Source organism: Manis javanica, chromosome 11 (genome assembly GCF_040802235.1).
Source record: "Manis javanica isolate MJ-LG chromosome 11, MJ_LKY, whole genome shotgun sequence".
Lineage (NCBI taxonomy): Eukaryota > Metazoa > Chordata > Mammalia > Pholidota > Manidae > Manis > Manis javanica.
Genome location: NC_133166.1, coordinates 37,002,835 through 37,014,202, shown reverse-complemented (window position 1 = coordinate 37,014,202; position 11,368 = coordinate 37,002,835).

The following is an 11,368-nucleotide window of genomic DNA, read 5'->3' as shown; positions in this document are numbered from 1 at the left end:
AATTGCAAATAATCTTTGTGCCCATTAATAGGAAGAGGGTTACAAATAATTGTATACCCACCTGTAATATATGCAGCTATTACCAGAATGCATTTTATCTAAATTTGAAGGAATGACTATGCAATATTGTGAAAGAAAATTGCAAAGTAACATAAGTAGCATCTCATAGTTATAACAAAAATAAATGTGTATATATTTGAATAAATGTGAAGAAAGATATGAAAAATACATGTAGGCTATTTGCTTATCTCAAGAAGGTGGGAATGTGAAGCTTGGTTTTATTAACATTTTTCTAATAATCTCAATATTATCTCACTGGTTATAATGAATATTATCATGCTTACTGTTTTTAAAAATTAATAAAATAAATTTGAAAAAGAAAATAATCCAGAGATCAGAATGCAGTGAGCTAAGCATGACCATCAAAGTGATTTAGTTATTAAACAAATAAACAAACAGGTGTGATTAAACATAAATAAGAATATTGTATGAAAAACAATCAGTAATCAAGTCTTTATATTATGATATTTTGTGAAAGCACAGATTTATCTTTTTCTAGAATAGTGCCCAGTTCCAGGCTCTACAGTTTTAGATGGATGTAGAGAACTCTGAAAAGAGAGTGAAGGTATTATAATTTAAAAAATTATTACAGCTATAGAATGAGGCTAATAGTAGACAGGTCTAAGAAATATGACATCTAGAATAAGGCTAATATGATCTATACTAGCTGAATACTTACTGTGGGCCCATAATTGTAAGCAATGTTTTAGGTTGTAGAGTCTTATGCAATGAAAACAGTTGCTTATTTCTTGTAATAAGTCTGGTGTTTGGAAGTTTAGGGCTGTTATAGTAGTGCAGTGATGTTATTAAACTTAGACTCTTTCTATCTTTTTGCTCTACCACTTACATTACTCACTGAACTTTTATTCATTTAACAAATATTTTGGAATACTTGTTATGTGCCAGGAAAATTCATCGAATAAAAGAGATGGAAAATAAAAACAAGTAAACATTTTAGAGAATCATTTAGAAGTTCCAACATTTCAATAATGAGTATAGGCATTCCAGAAAAAGAGAATAGAAAATGGAGTAGGGTAGAAAAAGAAATAAACAATAAAACAGTAAGTGTCCAGAACTGAAGGGCAAGAATTATCAAATTGAAAGCACATTCAGGTGCTCAGGGCAAGGAATGAGAAAAGATCCATACCAAGGAATGCCCTGTTTTATGGTGCTTTGCTTTATTGTGCTTTGTAGTTACGGTATTTTTACATATTAAAGAATTGTGGCAACCCTGCATTGGGCAAGTCTATCAATAACATTTTTCCAATAGCATTTGCTGACTTTCTGTCTCTGTGTCACCTATTGGTAATTTTCACAATATTTCAAACTTTATCATTATTATTTATTATGGTGATCTCTGATTGGTGATTATGACTCACTGAAAACTCAGATGATGGTTAGCAATTTTATCAATAAATATTTTTAAATTAAGGTATTTTTTTAGATATCATTTTATTGCATCCTTAATAGACTACAGTATAATATAAACATAACTTTCATATGCTTTGGGAAACTAAAAAAATCATTTGAGTTACTTTGTGATATTCACCTTATTGCAGTGGTCTGGAACCGAACCCATATCTCTGATGTATGCTTATATTGTAAAATTTCAAAACAATAGGGTAAAGATAAAATCCCAAAAGCTTCCAGAGAGAAAAAAGATTGTGTAGGGTCAGGAAACAAACATCTCTATATCAAGACTGAAATTTAGGGTACAACGGAGCAATGCTTACAAAATTCTGAGGGAAAATAGTTCAACTTAGAATTCTATACCTAGTTAAACTATCAATTGAATGTCATGAGTGAAAGATAAATTTTCAGATGTGCAACAACTGAAATTTACTTCTCATGCATTCTTTTTGTTAAAGAAGTTACTAGAGAATGTGCTCCTATAAAATGAGTTCCGTAAACCAAGAAAAAGGAAGACATGGGACCCAACAGAAGAAAGCATAAAGGCAAATCCAGATGATGACTATTATGCAAAGGCATCATGAGCAATAAGTATGAATTTGAGCTGAAAAAACAGTTTCTGTATTAGACAGGGTTTTCTAGAGAAACTGAACCGATAGGATATGTATACCCACAGAGAGAGACTTATAAGGAATTAGTTCACATGATTAGAGGCCACAAGTAGACAAGGTCGCAGACTCAAGAAAGCCTCAGTTCTAGTACAAAGACCGTCAGACAGGAGACCCAGAAAGATTGATGTTCCAGTTCAAGTCTGAAAGCAGTTTGCTGGAGAATCCTCTCTTAATGCAGTGGATTTTGTTCTATTCAGTTCTTCAACAGATTGGGTGAGACTCACCCACATTACAGGGGCCAACCTGGTTTACTCAAAGTCCATCAATTTAAATATTTAATATTATCTATAAACATCCTAACAGAAACACCCAGAATAATGCTTACCAACTATCTTTGTACTGTGGCCTAGCCAAGTCAACATAAAATTAACCATTACAGTTTCCAAGAAAAATCTTAATCTGATCTATTTGACAATTTGGAAATTAATATGGATATCCAAAAATTGTAGAAAAAGTGATGATAGGTCCATAAAGCATAGTAAGTTATTACAAACACAGTTTTAGTAAGAATAAACAAAATGTTATAAAAGAAATGACATATTTATGGTATACTACTTGGCTCAGCCATAAACACAGTTATTTTGGTGATAATGTAAGCATTGACTTGACTTAGCCAAGAGTTGTTACATAATTATATTGGGAAAATGAGAGAGAGTGATAGATAAGAATTAAATACTCAGCTGCCAAAAAAGAAGACAAAAGATGATGACTAAAATTTTTTGAATAAAAAGCAGTTTATGTACAAAGCTTAAAATATGCTCATAAGCACATTAGTTAGAATTAAATACCAAAAAGGAGCACTGAAAAGAGTTGAAAGTGATTGCTTTCAGGCATGTGAATGGGGTGGGGAAGGGTGTGGTGGAGAACAACTGTTTTATATCATAAGCTTTGTAGTAAAATTTTATTTTTTACCCTTTTCAAGCGTTACTTTAACATAAATAAAGTTAATTAAAGATTAATAGCAAAATATGTACAGGATGACCTGGCAATGCTCTCCTCTTAATATTTTCTTTTTTAAATTTATTTATTCATTTAATTAAGGTATCATTGATATACACTCTTATGAAAGTTTCACATGAAAAATGTTGTGGTTACTACATTCACCCATATTATCAACTGCCCCCCCATACCCCACTGAAGTCACTATTCATTAGTGTAGTAAGATGCCATAGAGTTACTACTTGTCTTCTCTGTGCTACACTGTCTTCCCTATGACCCTTCCCACACCATGTGTACTAATCATAATATCCTTCAATCCCCTTCTCCCTCTCCCACCCCTCCCCTTTGGTAACCACTAGTCTCTTCTTGGAGTTTGTGAGTCTGCTGCTGTTTTGTTCCTTCAGTTTTGCTTTGCTGTTACACTCCACAAGTGAGGGAAATCATTTGGTACTTGTCTTTCTCCACCCGGCTTATTTCACTGAGCATAATACCCTCTAGCTCCATCCATGTTGTTGCAAATGGTAGTATTTGTTTTCTTCTTATGGCTGAATAGTATTCCATTGTGTATATGTACCACATCTTCTTTATGCATTCATCTACTTATGGACACTTAGGTTGCTTCCGTATCTTGGCTATTGTATTTTTGTAATAAGTGAAAATATGTATATTCCTAGGGCCCCCAAAAAATCAGGTCTGAACAAAAGATGAGTCACATAAGGTAATTTTACACAAGATCTAAAAGAAATAACATTTCTGTCTGTCTTTGTGATTAAATTTCATGGGAATCTCTACATATAGGCATTCTTAGGATATCTGCTTTAAGGAGATGCTCAACAGTGAATGTAAAAATAGTACATAGGAGGTAGAAACATATTGAAATGCAGTGTTATTATTAGATATATTAAAGGGCACCATGAATTTGGCAATCTGAATATTCTGCAATTGAATAATTTGTATAAATTATTTTAGAACCTGATTAATTAAGCTATATGCTGATCTCTTGTTGAGGGAAGTGTCTCTATATACCTCGTCAATGAGAACAAAACTGTAATATTAAGACAATCCAGTATTTCTAGGTCATCTTTATGTGCAACTCTATACTCCTGAAAAATTAAGATATTACTTCCATTACTTCTAGGTTGTAATTGCCTTTTGTGATATTGGAATGACCATGCATGTTAATGTATCCAGTGTATCTTTCAATGCATCTGTTGGAATGACTTATGATAATTGTGAATTGTATTGTCATAGGATCTAGATACTATGATTCTTTTTCTTACTCTTCTTAGATTTTAGCACCCATGCCTTGCACATTTGGATGTAGCTCAGATAAATTGGTCTTACGTCTCTCATTCTAGGATTTTTAGTTTACTTAAGGATATCACAAAATAATTTTAAATAGTACATAAGTAATTCTTGTGTAACTGTGTAGAGTAGTAGAATACTAGTTGTTGTATGTATAAATTTATGAATTATTAATTACAAACAGATGAAAAACAAGTTTGCCAATAGCAGGACACATCTTATTTAAGTTTCCAAGATGAAATACTGCTTATCTTGGTAGAAAAATTTAGATTGCCTGCTCTTCCAAATATAGCACACAGATGAAAGCAGAATAAGAAAGTTCACATTTCAGATGCTTAGATTTGTCAAATGATAAAAAGGAAATGATATTTTTTAATAACTATGCAGAAGTAATTTATGAAACAGTAGAAGATATGTTTAAAGTAAGAACAAGTCCACAAAATTGTAATAGGGTGACAGAACTGGCACAAATAAAATTATGGCAAAAGAATGGTTAATGAATAAAAAAAAAAAAGCAGGCCTTGTACATATCCTCCCAGATCATATCCAATATAACCTTAATTCCAGGAAAGGTGGGTTGATACTTAATTTTCTTCTTACTACATTTGGAAAAATCACAAAATTGCTGAAGTTCTAGGTCAAAAGATTAAGAAGTAAAACAATTATATTTGATCATCTATTCTACACATATACACAAGTAGTTTTATTGGTATTAAATGTGATTACTTGATTTTGAGTATATCTTGCACTTAGAGTTTTCCAATGGTGATGATACAGTGTTTTCCACTTTTCTGCCACCTGAAAAGTCATTGCAATTTTCTCCAACATCATATCCAACAGATAATGTATACTGATAAGAAAATATCAGTGATAAAATTAAATCTTTCATTGATTTTGCAAAAATTATTTCTTAAACATTAATGGATAAAATATTATTCTAGAAAAGCTATGCTAAAAATTATTCTAAAAGAGAATGGGAGCAAAAACATTGGAATCTCAGAGATAAAATAAGACTACGAGAGAGTTTGCAATGTTATTGCTTTTGAAAAGGGCTTTCTCCCTGTTGTATAGTATATAAAACCCGAGTTGCAGGTAGAGTAGAAGTCTGTTGGTGACTTTTAGCAATCTTTTAACTAACATAATATCCAGCACGAAAATGTTGTGGGTCAAGTTAGTTTCTTTGTTCCTTGTGTTTTAGTGTCATGCTCCTAATATAAATTGTAATATTCATGTAAATAGTTAATTTACATTTAAAAAACTTTTTAAATTGGATGAAGTCAAATACATGAATATATTTCATACTTTATTATAATCTGGGAGATAATTGAAGCTTCATAGTAAAATACATTCAATTTCAATAATAATATTCACATAAATGCCTGTGGGTTACTGAATATTTAATAAAATTTTAAGGACAAGTAATTATCTTCTGTTGCATTTTTAATATTAAACAAAATTTTAATTTAAAAAATGTAAATGTTTTAATATATTCAGGAATTTTTGCTAATTAGACAGTTTTTGCTCAGTTTGTACCAATCTAGGTACTGTTATATATTGTACCTGTTGGAATATTGTACTTGTTTCCTTTCTGTTCCAAAAATATATTTTCCATATTAACTAATAGAGAAAATATCAGGAGTAAATTTAGAAAATAACTCATCTGGGCAATAGGAACACCATATTTCTGTTTTTTATTAGGATATATTTATTCTTTGCTGAATAAGAACAAGAAACATGGACATTAACCAAAATTAGTATTTATCTAGTATTTGTAGTGAGTATAAAATACATAGTTACTCTGACATAGGCAGAAGATAAATGCTTCATGAAGAAGATTCATTATTAAGATTTATTTTCAGAAAACAAAACATCCAAAGTAATTTTTAAAAGATTAAACATTTTTAAAGTGCCTAGAATGGTTCAAAAAGTAATATCAAACCAAACATTAAATATCAATTATGGCTTTTTTTTTGTAATATAGGATCATGACTATGACACAAAACTTAAAAAATGTCCATTGACATTTTCCAATGTAATACTAGAGGAATACTACTAGATAACACTGTTATTGCCTTACAGGGTCACATAATTTTCAGTTTTATCATTATATTGTCTCACATGATGATATAGTAGTTGATGTGGTTGGTTTTCAATTGTGTAGCAGCTAGCACCTGGCTTACTCAGACTAACACTTTCACACCAATAAGTAAAACTTGGTAGGGTAGATTGTGTAATGCACATATCTTATGCTGTAGTTATAGTGTTAAGAAGTCCTTGTTATTATGAATGTGCATTATGAGTATATTGTACACAGTCCTGGTATGCAAATGTGTAGCATTCAGAGAAGTGAAATAATTTTGTGTTATTATTATCTTTGTAAATTACATCTTAAGAGTTTTTGAGGACTTTATGATGGCAGTTTTCTATAGTCACAGTTATACAGTGTGTGCAGCACAAAGTGTTTTCTTTCACTATTAACAATAACTGAGCCAATGAAAATGCTTTTTAAATATACACCCGGCAAGCAGTTATCTGGCTCTTCTTACTATACATAAACCATCTTTTATCATCTTTTAAGACAGCATATGAAACAGCTTTGTAAACATCTGTTTTTCATTGTTAATTGTTAGGAAAACTGGGGATTTAAATGCTTCTTTGGAATCCTCTTAATCCTATCAAGAAGAATAAGTTGTATATGTGTATCTTTTCTTCGTTAGAGTGTTTCTTTATAAAAAAATACACACATACTGTCTTCATTTATTTTCTAAAAATTACTCTTAGGATTATAATATTTTTATAGATATCTTGAGGAGATTGCTTCGTAGTAATTAATTGAAATTATTAGCAACACAGGCTATCTTTTACCTAAAAATAGTGCCTGATAAATATAGACTAAAGGTGTATTTTCAAATCATTTTCAGATTTTTCATGGGCATATTCCATATCAAAATGTGCAATGATAGAAAATATAAGAAAAAGGTATTTATTTGTCAGATAAAGAACAGATTAATTTAGAGCCCCAAATCTCTTGCTATATTTATTTTTTAGGGAATATGTGCTTTATTTTCATAGGCTTTTGCTGTTCCAACAATCGAACCATTGAGTCAGCGGAATATTTCTGGCAGTTATATACTAAGAAGGCTTTTGCAATAATATGTTGTATCTTCTTTCTAAATGAAAAGGATCTGTTATAATAATTACTTTAAAAATATTAATTTTGTTCTGTGTTTTGAATTTATAATGTAAAAGCAAATGGACCTATCTTGAGAAAGGAGAGAGCATCTATAATTTAATAAGTAAAATCTAATAACCAATAATTTTCATTACATATAAATAAACCCAGGTAACAAGAATAGTGAATACTAAAAGAAGCAGTTGATTGGTAATGAAAACTTTTTTCAAAATATACTAATTTAAAAACATTTTATAACCTTTATTAAATTGCTATCCCTTAATTGCACTGTACATTTTTCTTTTTAAATGGCTTGTACTTTATTAGTTTCTAAAGTGGTATAAATTGGAAACTCACTATTCGCTATTTATATCGCTTTTCAGTCTTTGCTTTTCAAACTTGTATTGAAGTGATGTAGAACTAGGCCTTATCGCTGCATATAAAATTAATTGAAATGACATATTGTTGCAGTTTCTATGGCAACCATATCATGATGCTGATGCTCTTAAAAATTTATAAACTATATTCTGAAATATGCTAATTCTAGTGAACATAGTTAACACTTATTTGCTTAATATTCAGTTTAGCACCAAACTTCATCAACTTTGAAAGTAGGTTGATAACATATTGTATACGATTAAAAGAGGTTTTTGTATTGAGCTTGAGTTTAAATATTTTCTTCAGAAGCCTACTATTCTAAAATTTTGTGTGACTATGTGAAGTTTCTCATTTATTATTGTCTTAAACAGACATTAATTGACATGAAGATGATCATTGTTGCAGATTCTTAATGTTGTCTACTCCACTCTCCCCATTTAAAAGATAAAATATTCAAATCTAATGCAAAACATCCTGACGAAAACTTAAAAATTCAACTAAATCCAATGAGTTATTTAAGTAATAGCAAATGTCCAGATACTTGGAACACTGACTACTTTTTTAGTTTTCATTTGTTTGTTTGACTTTAGGTGGATAATATCTTTAACTTGTGTCTATGATTATGATACGTGTTAGAGACATAAAACTTAGCAAGTTATAGAACAATTATATTAAAACTGATTTGAAGACAGGGCTTGAAGCTTCTTTCAGAACTGATTTAATAGTAAAATATGTAAAATATGTTATTTGGAATTGATTTATAACAGTAGATTCTGTTTTTTAATAAAGCTTTTTTAGTGCTATCTTTGATTAGTCAGAAAAGCTGTTAGAAATGTGTATAGTTTGTTGCTTAATAAAAATATCTGAGGCAATTTAAATAGTATATGCCAAATAAAATGAATTAATATCACATGTCATTATCAAATATACTTATATTGAACAGAATACTTCTAGCATATTTCATAAAAATAATTTTCAGTATATGTGCAATAGGTTTTTAATTAATATTTATTAAACTATTAAAGTGCAATACACAGATATTTAACACACCTTTAATTATTGGCTTCCACATATTAGGCACTCAATAAATATTTAAATGTGAGTAAAAATGTGGAAAAATGCAGAAGTGTTCAATGTAATTGTGAAATTTAAAAACAGACACAAACACAAAAGAAATCCTCTAGAAAATTTTAAAATAGTAATCTGGGATTTGGAAGAGAGATTTTTAATTAACAAATTTTAAAATTAGAGAATTTAGTCAAATTAGCTTTTTAAAGACAATGCTAACAGAATACATAAAGCATAAAATTTCTGAGATAAATTACCAAAAATTTAAAGACTGGTAATATTAGTAAATTATTGTTTTATTGTTTGATATTTATCAGTCAGCAGTTTTACGGTATTATTTCTGTGTCCTATGTTGTCTTTTATTAGGCATTGGAGTGGATCTAAATGATTTATCTAATGTTTCTCCTGTGGCTAAAATGTGTACTGAATGGAATGGTAGTCATCTTAGTAGATTGTAAACCTCTGGCTTGGGAAGAGGTAAGTGTTTCTTCAAACAGAGAGGAATGTAAATGTTTTAACAATATTACTTGATGATGAAGAGGTAACACGATATTTCAGAAGTGCTATCATGAGAGATACTTTGAATTTTAGTGAATAAAGTTTATTTCTGTGCTTGAATTATCTTTGAGTTGCTGTATTTTTCCTTTCTATAGTTTTTGTGATATTCACGCTCACCTATGTAATTATCTAGATAATTTTTAGTTAGGAAAATTATTATATGTACCATTGTATGTCAAACATTTGGCTGATAAAAACTTCACTTTCATCTGGATCTTTTAGTGTCATTAGTTTTGGCAGCCTTAAGCTATTGAACAATCATTACTTTAATATATAACTTTCCTTCAGTTGGCATTTTAAAAGTATTAGGTCTTGCATTTAAAAATATTAGGTCTGATGTGTATTTTTTAAAGGAATTGGTAAAGGCTTATAATTTTGTGGTATCTACCACATTCCTACCACAAAACTACATAATTTTATGTCATTATATTTCTCCATTGATATTCTATTTATAGTAAAGTGAAGCATATATACTGAATAGTGACAACTTCTCCCATGTTGTTACAATTTTGATTTAAGATCATGGAATTGTTGCCTGAGTGCACATGTGCCATGTGTTCCAGTTTCATCATTATTGGATTTTGATTTGATTTTTTCTTTAAATGAGGTTTCTAACCCAGGCTTAGTTTCTGCCAGTTACATGAGGCTTCATGTGTATATCCCTTCCATTTAACAGAAGATGAACTGCCAGGGTTATGTATGGCAAAACAAAGGCACCTCTGAGATAAAGCTTTGGGGGCATTGTACAAGTCTGATGTTCTTCGGTGAAGTTGGTCCACCCCACTGTGACTAAGAAATGAGATGATTTGAGGGCTATTACATACTTAAGGTTTTCATAGTGGATTAGAATAGCATTACTTAGCACAGGTGTTTCTATGATTGGGATTCCCTGGGAAAATTCAGTACTGTATTCAGTAACCCTCAACTTTCCACATGAGTGGAGGAGCAATCCAGTGTTAATTTCCTAGGCTGTGGCATGAAACTGGGGAAATGGGGTCTGCTGCAGGGAGCCTGTTGCTTGTCTTCTCTGAAAAGACATCGCCTGTTGTCCACTATTAGCGCGGGCTTGCTGTGGTTCTCTTCAAATTTTCACTTATTTCGTTTATTATTGTTATTATCAAAATACTGAAAGGCCCCAGTTGGAGTGAGTAAGGGGAATTTATGGCCTCTGATAACAAGATAGTTCCTGAGTGACCTTTTTCCTGAGGCAAATTATTCTTTCTCTCCTCTTGTAAAGCATTACATTTAAACCATGTCTGTGCACCCAAGTAGCAGGGAATTGGCCAAGGCACCCCTGGAGCACAGTTCACGGAGGAGGATGGATTTGGAGTGGCCTTGCAGAGGTCCCAAAGCCTTGAAGGCAGTGTTCAGGCAAAACAAAGAACAACCACTAGTTATCTCAGGATTTAGCTAGGGCATTCTTAAGTCTGGCATCCTTATAATGCAAGGCGTGAATACATGAAGAAAAGTTTGCGGCAAAGGGTATCAATAGAGGTGGGGGAGGGGGAGTTGAAAATCTCTGAAATGATAAACGATCATTATTGTTTTACCGAATTCATTGTTGTACAATCAGAAGGACCGATTTCCGGGGAAATGGGCGACTATAGAACTAAGTGTCCAGCCCTCGCAGCAGGCGGCGGGGTTGCCTGGGTGTACCTCTCAACGCACTCAGTTCTCGTCCGAGAGCCTGCAGCTAACGACCGCGGGTCTGACCGCGCCCCTGAGTCCCTTTGTCTCCTGCCCTGAGGGTGGAGGACAGCGGGAGTGGAGCCCTGGGGACTGCGGAGTCCGAGCTGAGCTGAGGTCA